The sequence below is a fragment of the Tupaia chinensis genome, unplaced genomic scaffold (genome assembly GCF_000334495.1).
Source record: "Tupaia chinensis unplaced genomic scaffold, TupChi_1.0 Scaffold143996_1, whole genome shotgun sequence".
In the NCBI taxonomy this organism is placed as follows: domain Eukaryota; kingdom Metazoa; phylum Chordata; class Mammalia; order Scandentia; family Tupaiidae; genus Tupaia; species Tupaia belangeri.
The window spans coordinates 1,151,671-1,166,095 of record NW_006203847.1 but is presented as its reverse complement, the minus strand read 5'-3'; the positions used below and the strand labels follow the sequence as shown (position 1 = coordinate 1,166,095).

Sequence of the window (14,425 nt, the reverse complement as noted above, 5' to 3'; positions counted from 1 at the left end):
CCACCTGCTGGCCCCCATTTTATTTGTTTATTTGTTTATTTTTTGATAAAAGGCACATGGGCTCATCAGAGAGAAACTGCGAAACAGAGAGAGAGAGAGAGAGAGAGAGAGAGAGAGAGAGAGAGAGAGTATCCTCCAGAGAGAGAGAGAGAGAGAGAGAGTAAGATAGTATCCTCCAATGGGGCATGGTCATGCTGTAATCCCTTCTCCATTTCTCTATCATGTAGGAATTTTAGCTAACCACACACATGGGGCATTTTTTTCTAGTTACTGTTGCTGCATGGGATCTGGCTCCCTTAATCACTAATCTAAGGGACTGGCTCACTATTCTACACTTTATAAAGTTTATTTTATTTATTTCCTCTGAGATAGAGAGAGAGAAAAGCACCCACATAGGGTCTTTATCTACCCTTAACCTCAGTCAGCCAGATCATAGTTGCATATGACTGATCTGTGTAGAGAGATCTCAGTATAAAGACCCCGGCACCTCCAGCATTTCCAAGCATTGTGTTACTTCTGTGCCATCATGGCTGGCCTGAAATCTTTTAAAAAGGGGATTATTGAAATCTTATCTGGCTTCAAAGTTTAAAATAAAAGTTTCCACTTTTAGGCCAATTACAACTAATACTGATTTCTCTTTATTCAAAGATGTATTATTTCTCAAGTTTTCCTGAAAATAATAACAAATCTAAAACAGCAAAACATAATACATTTAATACGTAAACACAACACAACAAAATTTTTGTGTTTTGTGCTACTGCGTTTTCTCTATTTATTAAGATAAATGCTTCATTTGATTATATTTATAATCCTTTTATCAATGAACTCTATTATGAAAGGATAAATAAATCGAAAATGTAAAAAATAAGAAAGAGAACTATTTTCCATACATTAAGTAAAATAGATTTGAAAATATAATAATGTGGTATTGATGGCTAATTGCATTAAAGCAAACACCAAAGCTAGTGGCACTTAGGTTGAAAATAAAGAAATTGGAGCCTTGTTGCTCCAGATTTAGTTTCTTATTCAAAGAAAAAAATCAGTTTTAGTCATCTCTAATCAGACATTCATATATTCTTGGTTCATTATAAGAAATATTGTTGAATATCGGGACCAGCAGTTACCGTAATGGCTATGTGGCTGGACTCCTATGTAGTCAACGGCGCTTAGCGTTCCAGACCTGGTGGCTTAAAACTCACGCCAGGCGCGTGTGTGTGCGTGCCCAAGATCCCGAGAGGAGAATGGAGGAGAAGGGATTGCGGTGTGGCCATCCCCCCTGGGAAGTGATTTCTCCCTTTCTGTCTCTCTGTCTCTGTCTGTCTGTCTGGCAAGTGCACGCGCCCTATAGCAAAAACCTCTCCAAAAAAAAAAAAAAGAAATATTGTTGAGTAATCTACCATGTTGTAGGTTCTGTGCTAAATAAAAAGGACACAAAGAGAAACTATCAGATTAAAAATTAAGATGAAGTGGAAGTAATATATTACTGTCAACATCTTCAAAATCACCACGCAATTTACTTCATAGTGAGTTTTTACTATGTATACTTTTCATTCACTTTCACATTTCTCCTTCATGATCTTATGAGGCTGTTAACTTTATTATGGTTTTTTTTTTTTTTTACAAATAAACATACTGAAACTTAGATAACTGAATGACGTTCTCAAAATAATACGCAGACTCAAACTGAGTCTCTGAGTGTATGTTGCAGTTTGAAAAAAGTACAGTGCCTGTTATATAGAAATTATTCTCTAAGTATTAATAATTTTACTATGTTTGTTAATATTATTACTATTGTTTTATTGTATAGTTTTTTAAAATTTCATAACAACAAGTATACATATTTCTATGAAAAGATGCCTTTGTTGGAAATTGACTTTTGATTTTTTTCCTGTTTACTTATAAATTATTAAGGAGGCCTATTGAGTGCAAAATTAAAATAAAATTTCAAATATCCAATAGCTGCATAAGCTCTAAAGAGTTGCTGAAAAGTAATAAATGTATTACTCTACTACCCTGCTTAGAAACCTTTATGAATTATCAGTATCATCAATATTAATATTATTTTATGATTTAAATGATAAAGTAATAATATAGTTTGTAGCTAGCCTTTACACCTGGCAAGATATTAAGACAAAAGATGGTATAATCAGTATGCCAGTTTATTAAAATCCAAAGGCTCATTTTATCTTTATTGTGAACAAAAACAAATATACAGGGCCAGCTGTGGCATAATGGCTATGTTGTTGGACTTCCATGTAGTCGACTGCAGTTCGAGTCCCAGACCTGGTGGCTTAAACTCATACCAGGTATGTGTGTGTGTGCGTGCCCAAGATCCTGAGAGGAGAAGGGATTGTGGCGTGGTTATCCCCCCTGGGGGTGATTTCTCACTTTCTGTCTCTCTGTCTCTCTGGTGAGCACACTCACCCTATAGCAAAAACCACTACAAAAAAAATGATAAAAAATGAAAACAAAGATGCAATGAAACTGTAACACAAAAAGTATAAAGTAACCTGGTCTCTATTATGTTAGAAATATTTTTCATGTTATTAGTAGTTTACTAGGGAGTCATAAAAATGTGTGAGAAAAAGAGAAAGTTATTAATGTATGAAAAATATTGCAACAGCTGGTAGCCTGGTGGCTTAGGTGGTTGGATTCCACATGACCAACCATGCGGTTCACATCCTAGATCCAGGGACTTGAAAACCACACCAGATGTGTGTGTGTGTGTGTGTTTGTGTGTGTGTGTGTGTGTGTGCGTGTGTTCCCAAACTCTTAATAAAGAAATGGAGGAGAAGGGATTGTGACATGACCATCCCTTTGCTGAGCAGGAGGTTCTTTCTCACTCCCCTGAACTCTGTCTGTCTCTTGAGATCACATGCACCCTTTAGCCAATTAAAAACAAACAAACAAACAACAACAAAAAGAAAAATTTCAGGGTGTGTGGGTGAAAAGAAAACTGAAATACAATTCAATATTTAGAATAGATTTATAGACCAGCAGATGGCATAATGGTTAAGTCGCTGGACTCCAATGTAGTCAACCACAGTTCAAGTCTTAGACCTGGCAGCTTAAAATTCAAGCTGGGTGCATATGCATGCATGCCCAAGATCACAAGAGAAGAACGTAGGAGATGAGATTGTGCCATGACCATTTCCCCTGTGGAGTGACTTCTTGCTTTCTGTCTCTCTGTCTCTCCGGCGAGTACTTGTACCCTAAAGCAAAAATCTCTCCAAAAATAATAGATTTATGCTAAAATTATAATCACTATTATGTTAATGTGAAGAATTTAAAATGTATACCATTTTTTCAATTGTTACTATGCATTTTTCCATTGCTAACATAATACTGAGTTTCATGCTACCTCATTTAAGGAAATTTAGAAGTTTTGGGGAAAAATGTAATCTTTTTGATCTCTAAGAAAGGTCTTAACTAAGTTTTGGAGGCCACTTGCTCATTAATGATAAACTCCCCTCCGTCAAGGTATAGAATAAGAAATCATTGGCATTGACAACACTCCATTGAGTAATTTGAAACTGTTGCCTTACAGTTGGACTGATGTGATTAATTAACCCATCAACAAGCTCAGTTGTCTGATGAACAGTAGCTGTGTAGCACTGAATTTCAAGGAGAACTTCAACTTTTTGAGGATCTTGAACTAAAATTTCTTCTCAGACAAGTGGCCTAATTGAATTTCAATGAACTGGAAATCAAAGCTTTCTAGACTTAATTTCTGAATGTAAAATTCTCTTTCTTTTAATATTTTTCCTCTTTAGTATTACAAGTGTGTGTCAGATTATTTACTTTGAAATCTCTGGATCTCAAAATTAACCAATGTAGAATAAAATGGTTTTATTTCAGATCAACTTTATTGATTAGGATTTCTTATACCTTGTCTTGTTAGTAATTGTTCATTACTCTTATTTCCAGTTTAACCTATTAAATATAATACAAATAGTATTTATAAATGGTGTACACAATTAGGTTCTATGCTTATTAATAAACATTAGTTCAAAGACAAATGCATGAAAACTTTCTGGAAACTTGATAATACAGATAGGCTGATGCCATTTCCAGAGATTTTGATTCAGTTAGATTGAGGCAGAGCCATGGAATTTGCTTTGCAATCATCTCAGGGGAATCTAATACCAATCTAAATTTTTAAGTGCAGAGAACTTTAGTGATGAGATAAGTTTCTTTGAGCAACGTCATATTCTGATTTAAAATCTATTCTCATATGTTCTTGTCTGCACTTTTAACAATAATTTATTAAAACTTTAATCATTTGCTAAACTCAGAGTTGCCATCTGATTTTTCAATGATAACTGAAATAACAATAAGATGCGACAATTCTAGGGAAGTTACTAAGTCAACCACATGATGCTTCATTTATTCACAAAGCAAATGTATATATTGAAAACATCTTGCACTGCAGTCTGTTGAAACTTAGTTTAACACAAGAACAAATATAGATGTTACATTGGGTGAAACAATAATCCTATTTAATATAGTATCTCATTAATAGTCTATACAAGTCATTAAGTGGGGGAACATAGGCCTTATTGTCAGTACTATCAACAACATTGGAAGAGCAGTTTTAATAAAACATAATTCCTGGAGCAGCAGATAGTGTGATGGCTACCTTGATGGACTCCCACTTAGTCGACGTGGTTTGATTCCCAGACTTGGTGGCTTAAAACTCATTCTGGGCATGTGTGCATGCATGCCCCAAATCTCAAGAGAAGAATGAAAAGGGATTGTGGCATGGCCATCCCCCCTGGAGGGTAATTTCTCACTTTCTGTCTTTCTGTCTCTCTGGTGAGCATATGCAGCCTATATTAGAAATCTCTCTTTAAAAAAAAAAAAATCTCTACCTCTGTTACAGAAATGGTAGGTCAGGTCAGCTGACCTTAATAATCATTTCCCAAACCTTTATACCATACTTAACTCCTATCTAGATGTGTTAAAAGGTACAGACTTTGTTTTTTTTTTTTAAGATTTTTGCCAGAGACAGGGTGGGGAGGGGGCTATGTGAGAAATCAGCCCCCCTCCCCCAGGGAAGATGGTCACGCAGTAATCCATTTTCCTTTCTCTTCTTGGGATATTGGGCATGGATGCAAGGCACCCAGCATACTTTTCAAACCTCCAGGTCTCGAACTGCGATTCAGCAATGTGGGATCCTGTGCCTTAACCACCATGCCACCTGCTGGCTAAAAAGGCAGATACTTTTACCCCAGTCTCACTTGGATCTAAGGGTCAAGTAGCTGTGTTCTAGCCAATTGAACATATTAAGATACAGATGGGATGCCCAGAGCTGTGGTAAACATTTTGCAACCTTGTGGGAAAGAAAATTGGAATCCTAGAAATGGCAGTCTGAAGGCATTACCTCAGTGAATCAGCATGAAATGTCTTGTTTCTATGGTTTGGATAATGGTTTGTCTTCCCAATTCACGTTCTACAAGTTCAGCTCTCAATGCGATGACTTCGGAAGGTGGTGAGAAGTTTTTAAGAGGTGGGATTCTAACATGAGTACACCATACAGTTGGCTGGGAGTGTGGGCGGATCTGTGCTTTTGGACTTCCATGCTATCAGAATTATGATCCTAATAAGTGGTTTTGGACTTCCCTGCTATCAGAATTATGATCCTAATAAACCTCCATTTTTTTTTTTTTTAGAGATTATTGCTGTAGAGCGTGTGTGTTTGCCAGAGAGAGACAGAAGTAGAGAGACAGGGAGAGAGAACGTGAAAAATCACCCCTCCAGGGCAGATGGCTGCACTGTAATCTCTTCTGCTCTATTCTTCTCCTGGGATTTCAGACATGCACACACATGTGCCCCATGTGATTTCAAGCCACCATTTCCAGGACTTGAACTGTGGTCTGTCATGTGATAATCCAGCACTGTAATTAACATGTCCCTGGCTCACTCCATAGATCTCTATTCCTTATAAAAAATAAATGCCAATCTCAGGTATTTCTAATGAACAACATAATAATGGGATAATTATTTGAGAAATGGAGACTCCTATATAAGATTGCAACTTGGATGTCCTGCAACTTAAATTGTTTTTAATAGTAAACAGACATGCCTAATTTAGCTCTTATAAACATGTAAGAATCAAAAGCATCTTGTCCATTTCAAAAGGAATAAGGGGCTGGGTAGTGGACAGTGATAACCCAACTGGACCAGCTCACCAGAAAGAGAGAGACAGAGAGACAGAAAGTGAGAAATCACACCCCCCTAGGGGGGAAGGGTGGTCACACCACAATCACTTCTCCTCCATTCTCCTCTGAGGATACTGAGCATGCACGCACACGTGCCTGTCGTGAGTTCAAGCCAGTGGGTCTGGGACTCGAATCGCGGCTGACCATGTGGGAGTCTAGCGACATAGCCATTAATCCAAGTACTGTTCCCTATACATTTTTTTCTATCAATGATTAATAATCATTAAGGATATGACACATTTGATAATGTTTGCATGAAGTTGATATATACAGCTCATGGCATAGGTCTATGTATCAGCTTTTGTATTTAATGAGATCCCCACTATTACACATCATGCTCGTCATTCATAATGCCTAGTTTTCCTGGTATGTTTTCAAACATCTAAAGGTGATTCTAAAGCTGTCCAATGTGTGCTTGTTTAGTTTTCAATCATCAATCACCTGACACATCAAGTTAAATTATATAATCTTTATTGTTGCTGTAAATGCTTAGTTTATTGATTCTTTGACATTTGTCGATAGATAGCAATGAGAAAACAATTCTTATGCACCTCCATTAAGAATATAAACTAACAGTTATAAAAAAATGAAAATAAGAATATCTTCTGCTAATTGCTGAATAGCATGGCCCATGGCATGTTTCTTAAGTTCCTGTGCTCTAATTTTTTTCCATCTCCCACTTTTTGCTCAATCTTCACAACAAGTAACTATCTGATCAGCAGCATTCATATTTCTCAAGCTACTTACTAGAGCTTTATCCATTGTATATAAATGTAGGGAACTGAATAAAAATAAAGTGAATGAGCATGAATTGATTTTTGTTTAATGTAGGTACCCATTTGAGGTACTAGTTAATATTTTCAACATTTTGTCTTAATATTGTGGAACTTACTTTTTGACATATCTAAATCTTACAGGAGCTAAATATATTGAGAGATCCTTGTGTGCTTATCACATTTATTAGGTAATGATTATTTGCAATTTTCATATGCCCACCAAATTCCCCGCTTCTGTCAGCCAAGTTTTAGGCTGTCCTGATATTAGCACTATAGTGTTGAACTTTCTAGCCACCTGAGTCATGAATCAAATTAAGCTCTATTTCTTTACAAATCATCCAATCTCAGGTATTTCTGTTAGCAATGCAATAGCAAACTAAGACAGTTGTATAGGACAAAAATTGTACTTGGCAGTTGAAGATAGGTAGAGGCTAGATAATTAAGGATCTTGGTGTCAAACTAAGTCAAACTAACTTTGAATGGATAGTGATTGAAACAGATTAGAGGTAAGGATACTATTCAAAAGAAAATTATGTAAATACAGGCAAAAATTTATGGGTACATTGAAAATCCCCTTTATTTGTATTTTTGTGTTTAAAGATAATGAAAATGGTAATGGGAAGGAATGAAAGGAGACATCAGACTGTCAATGCTAGTTACTTCAGAGGAGTTGGATTGGTGGAAAAGGAGGTACATGCTATATTATGATTTGATATAGCAGACATATCTTACTTTTCTAAAAGAAGTTTATTTTATAGGCTGGCTCCATAGCATAGTGATTAAGCATTATGCATAGGTAACTGGATATACATGAGCAGCTGCAGTTCAAATCTAGCCACTATGGGCTTGAAAACATGTCAGATATAACTGCATGTGTGCCCCAAATCCTGATGGGCTAGAGAAATGGAAGGAAAAGGATTGCAATGTGACCATGCCCCCATTAGAAAGTGCTTTCTCTCTCTTTGGACAGTGCACATGCCTTCTGGCAATAAAAACGTTTATTTTTAAAAGTCATTAAATTAAAAGCCTATTTATTCATGTTGCTGCTTTCAAATGATTTATGTTTTCTTCCATTGAAGTTGCAACTACTTTCCATTGTCCATATACTCAAAGTGAAAAATGGCATAAATAAAAATCAGAACTCTTTTCTTTAAGTAAAATTAAAGATTTAATTATAAATTTATACATCAAGTACTGAAATTATTATACTCTCAATAGGTGATAGTGAATGAGATTTCTATCACATTTACTTGATTCAAATAAATATGGTTCTTATAAACCATGTGTTTGTTTCTTTCTACTCCTTCCATCATTCTAAAAAATTATTTTTACCAAAAGAAATAATATGGGGACAGCCCTATAGCAGAGTAGTTAAGGGAATCAAATCCCACATGGCTAACTATGGTTCAAATCCTGGCCCCGGGGGCTTAAGAAACAAACTGGGTGTATGTGTGTACATCCCTAAAATCTTGACAGTATGAGCATATGGAGGACGAAGGATTGTAGTGTGACCATACTCCACTGAGTGGTGCTTTCTCATCTTTCTCTCCCTCATGAGTGCATGTGCCCTTTTGCAATTAAAATACAGATAGATAGATAGATGATAGATAATAGAGATAGATCAAAACACAGCAACTCTGAATGAGATTTTTAGATTAAAAAACTGAAAATGGGACTATCCTACTGCAATAGGAATGCAGGTATCTTTAAATAAGCAATTCCAGAAAAGCAATCATGGTTCATGGGCCATTTGGAAAGTGAGAAGAATTTTCGTGATTTACTTTCTGGGTGTGGAGCATGTGAGAGGCAAGGAGTGGAAATCCACAGAGAAGTTACAAAAAGAGTATGGAAATCCTAAGTGTAGACAAGTGTCTTTAGAAACTAAAGAGCAACAGTGGGCTTCTAGTCAACCAAGCACATCTACAAGGTTACCGACAGCCTCAACAAAGGGGAAAAAATGAAAAAGATCTGTGAAGGATGATAAAACTTCCTGTCCAAAGGAGAAGGCACAAAGAAATGACAGCCTAGAGCCTCAGAAAAAGATACCAATTTCCCCAATGACCTCTAAACTGCCACCAGTCAACCGGCTTCACCGAGACATTCTGCGGGCTTGGTGCCAGCAATTAAAGATCAGCTCCAAAGGCCAGAAATTAGATGCATATAGGGGACTGTGTGCTTATGCTTATCCAAACTAAAGAATATTCCTACCACAGCAAAAGAGGCAAGGATTGAGACATCATTACGAAGACAATTAAAGATGAGGAGAGGAAAAGCATCTGCAGAAAGTTCTCAGGAAGGGATGTATTCTGAAAGGACTATTACTCCGGAAGTGGCTCCTGCACCTGCAGAGGGGTTGCCTAACCCCGAAGAGTCTGCAGCTCTCCTCCAGGGAGTTAATACAATTGAGGTGATAACCTCTGGGCCCCAGTGGCCGTGCTGACTCCTGGGGCCAGAGTTGCATCTGTAGCTGGGAAGATGGAGGCAGTGGGATTAGAGGCCATGGAATCCCCACAAGAGGTCTACATTATCATGTGGTGTGTGTTCCATGAGGGAAATCTCCCTGCAAACACAGGCGTCTGGGTTCACCTGCAGTTTCATTCTGGATAATCCTGGGTTCCCGAGAAGCAAAAGGGTAGAGTGTGTGCACTCTTCCTACTTCCAGCCTGCAGTTTCCCACCCCCACATCTGGAGGACAATATGTTGTGCCTGAAATGTGTTCAAAGGAACAAGGTCTTAATGAAATGTCTTCAGTGGTATTAAAATACCAAGTAAAGGGCACACTTATGGTTCTAATTAATGCTAGAAAAGTTGGAGAGTCAACTCCATAGTGACCCAGACAACTTAACTCTGGTCCTCCACACTGGCTAAGCTTCTTGCTGCTCAGAGATCATGCAGACTGGTGGGATGAAAATGGTACCCTGGGACCTCCAACAGTGCCCGCTGTTTCACAGGCTGGCATACAGAGGCTATGTTTGAAAATGAAGAAGACTTTCACAAATGACCATGCATTCCATTTAATAAAAAAGTTATTATTACTACCAAATGTCTACCTTTTGAAATACAATAGAAAGGACAGTTGATTGAAGTGGGAACTTCCTCAGCGGTGCACCCTGAAGGAGGTGGGACAAGACACTCATTTGCCGGCATAGATTTTTTTCTCTGTAGGATACTGATGACTTAGGATGTGTTCTATTCTGATTATTAATTTAGTAAATGTAAATTCTTGAAACCCAAATAAAAGCAATTCCAAACCATAGATATACATTGAATAAACATGATACATTCAACAAATTCACAAAATATTATAAAATTAACAGAATATGCATAAAATTAACAGAATTCCTCACATGTACACATGCATAAAATTAACAGAATTCTTATTTTAATGCAGAGATTAAAAAATGCTACTCTCAAATAGGCTATACTTAACTCCATGTACTTCAACATCTCCTTTTTTTTTATGAATTACATTAATCATTTAAAACAATGGGGCCCAGACTTTCAGAGAGGGAACTATTAAAAATGCATTCTCCTGGCAAATTTATAATGAATACTTGCTTCTGTTATTAAAGAAGATAAATTAACCTGCATGAGAAAATTAAAAATAAGATAATACTATATTAGACTAATCATTTTATTCAGGGTTGTATCAATAATCTCCCTTCTCTGTTTCAAAAAGCTTGTGGAAAAACGGAACCAATTTTGAGTTTATTTTAGTGCAAATTTTGAAATCCGTACTTTTTAAATAACATACATTTTCCATGATCCTTTTGAAGACCTCCCTATTAGTGTGCAATTTGCATGGTTGTTACCTTTTAAATTAGCAAGAACATGAGGAAAAACAATTTGATATTGTCAAGAAGAGAAATGCTATTTTAACCCTTTTTTCTTTGAACAAAATTGGAGGAACTGCATCTCCTTGCACAATTGGCTCAATAAATTTAACCAAAGGGCCAAAAGCGTCCTTTTCGGCTCAGACTATCAGAAAAATTAATTTATATGACTACTTAAATTTTTCTAAAATAATCTTTTCAAGATTGAATATACAAGCAAATTCAGTAAAAGGGTCAAATGGTTGTACATGCCATTTAGAGAATAAAAGAACTATGCAAAAAAACTCTTAGTTAATATTGTGTGTACTTGTGTATGTATACGAATATTTATTTACTTTTTGCTTTTAAAGAAAGATGGATGATAAAAAAGAGAACGGAAATTAGTTGGAAATAACCTTGACCTTAACATCAGAGTGTACTTCAAACTACTATGGTGAGGGATGATAAGTAGTTAAAAAATGAATTACTGAATTAAAGTATCAGATTTTCACTTGTTTTTTAACCGACATTTCCTGTGAATAATCATGAAATAGGTAAAGTAGGCATTTAGCTGGGAGTATTTTTTCCCCAATGATAATCTTACAAGAAACCTAGATATTGGATTGACTGTTGTAATATAATCATTCAAGTTTACTTGAAAAGTTCAGCAATCATTTGTTACTTTTGATTTTTTGTCCATTACTCACCCACTTACCATCTTAAATGCCTGACGACCTTTCTTCTGATTTATAAACATGCAGCACAAGACAAATGAACCAACATTTGGGGCTGGCTTACCTTTCTTAGATTTCTGAGGCCTCAAATTCATTTGTTTTTCTTCTACAAGTGTATAAATCAAAAGGAAACAGGTCATACAATGAAGAGTTAACTTTGGCAGTGGCATACACGTGTGTCTTCCTCAAAGAAAAGTCTACATCAGAGCCATTTTTTCCCTATTCATTGACCATGTGGCTATTTCTAGACATGTATTGGGAAAATTCCAAAATTAAATTTTTTTTTCATTCTTTTTTTAGGTTTTTGCCATAAGACATGTGTGCTTACTACTGGAGAGAGACATAAAGAAACTGAAAAATCGCCTCTCCTCCCCAGGGAGTATGGCCACACTTCAATCCCTTCTCCTCCATTCTCCTCTTGAGATTTTGGGCACACGCACACATACACCTGGTGTGATTTTCAAGCTGCCAGATCCAGGTGGCCATGCCACCTGCTGGCCTTGGTGATATTTAACCCTTAATGAGAAAATATTTTGGTCTTCAGTGTGGAAATCAGCACAATCAGTAATGTCTTTGTGGCTTCTGAATTTCTTATGTATTTTGATTTAAATGGAAGCTCTAAATAGAGAAGGCAAAATGATCTATATGAAAAATTGAAGCCAGATAAGCATTATGATTCTACCAATCCTTATATTATCTTTAGTTTGCTTACATTTAATATGTTTTGTTCTCTAGTAGCTTCTTATATTTTTGACTATATTTTACATCTGTACTATGAGATACATGAGGATATACTGCATTCCCTACATCTGTTTTGTTACTGATTACTACAGCTTCAGTGTAATAAACTTAGAATGGCAGGGTTATACATTTTTCTTTCTTTCTTTTTTTTAGAGAGATTTTTTTTTTCTATAGACTGCATGTGCTCGCTGGAGAGACAGAGAGACAGAAAGTGAGAAATCATCACCTAGGAGGAATGGCTATTCTGCAATTGCTTCTCCTCCATTCTTCTCTTGGGACTTTGGGCATCCACGCACATGCACCTAGCATGAGTTTTAAGTTGGGTACTCACACACACACACCCAGTAGGAGTTTTAAGTTGGGTACTCATACACACACACCCAGTAGGAGTTTTAAGTTGCTGGTCCAGGACTCAAGCCACAGTTTACTACGTGGGAATCCAGTGATATAACCCGTATGCCATCTGCTGATCCTGGGTTATACATTTTCAATAAGAGTTGATTAATTATTTTAAAAAATCCTATGATTTTGGAGTCACTTATTTGACAAGGTACAAAATGTCTTTTCTTTAACAACTTGAGTACTAAGTTGCATATAAATATGTAGTCAGTGAATCTAGAGATGGCACAAATATGAACATCTGGAAAATAACCACACCATTTTCTTGGAAAGAGTAGTGTTATACTTAAAGAAGAACAACTTTTTCCATTAAAAAATAATTTATTTGACAGTTAACACAGAGCAGGAGCTGATTTGTGAGTTTGTTTTAGTAGTAAAAGTCTTTACTTTTTAAATTGTCTTTAACAGTGCCATGTAAGTATTTTTATATACCCCTAACCTTTTAGTGGACAGTCATGACTGTTTTAGCAAGGTCCATTATCTCATTCAATTCCCTGGAGACTAATATTGTTTTTGAGATGCTGACTCCTCCCATATATCCAAGGGTAAAGTACAAAGTTGTGTAAGATAATCAGTATGTAGCTTTTCTCCATATATATGGATCTAAGCCAATTTGGCCCACGTGTATGTCTCCTTACTTGGGACTCTGGGATAAATAACCGATAAGGAACTACATGAGATTGACCTTTGTTACCTTTGACTTTATCACCCACTGCCCTCTTCGTTCACTGCACGCCTGCCACATTGACCTCCTTACTATTAATGTCTCAAATAAGTCTGTAACATTTCTGCCTTAAGGGTCTTTGCATAGACTAGAACACTCTTACCATAGATAATTGCAAAGCCGTTCTCCTCTTCAAGTTTTTGTTGAAAGCCACCTTCTCAATGATCTGTCTTGAAGACACTAAAGTATCAACCTAATCCCATTACTTCTAATCATTGTCTGTTTTGTGATATTTATTTATAGCAAAACTATCTTCTATTTATCTCTCAAATGTTGAACTTAATGCTGGACAAAATAAAGACATCGAACAGAAATTGGTTGAATTATTTTGTGAATTTGAGAAACAGGTGAAATTCAGGAAATACTTAGCAATTCAAGCTAATAAAATGTAAACAAAAACATATCAAGAAGTCAGCTTCTCATAGGTTTAAATGTGATTCTTATACACAAAACTACATATAATATAGAGCATAATTTAAGTAGAATTTTTAAAAGTTGTCTCTGGAGCCAGATAATGGCAGTGTTTAAAAAACAATGCTCTGCAAGGCATTTCCTACCAGAACCTCCAGAGTTCTAGTCCAGAGATGTCCCTGAGTATGTCAGGCATGCATTTGTCATGATTCAGGGCTGGTTGAAGACTAGAGGTGGCTTGTGGCATTAGGACCCTGTTGGGGGTGCTGTCTCCTTCTCTCTCTTGGAAAAAAGAAATATATAAACTTTTTGAAAGAGAATATCTCAGAATCTACTTGAGAGAGTGGATGAAGAAAGGAGCAAGAAAGGGTTGAGTAGCTGGAGCACTAGGCCCTCAGAATCTGTTCATCAGAAATATAGTGGAGAGTAGCAGGTGACATAGTTGTTAGGGTGTTGGACTCCCACGTGACTGACTATTGTTTGAGTCCCAAACATGGCAGCTTGCTTTCTCAGTTTCCCTCTATTTCTCTCTCTCTAGTAAGTACTCATAGGCTATAGCAAATAAAAATAATAATAATAATAATAACTAAAATTAAATCCAAAAAAG

The 14,425-nt window shown here is 36.4% G+C and overlaps 1 pseudogene; it reads left to right on the top strand.

Moving 5' to 3' along the window:
* Positions 1–8,691: 8,691 nt before the first annotated feature.
* On the top strand, positions 8,692–9,757 carry LOC106733524 (developmental pluripotency-associated protein 4 pseudogene; annotated as a pseudogene).
* Positions 9,758–14,425: the final 4,668 nt, after the last annotated feature.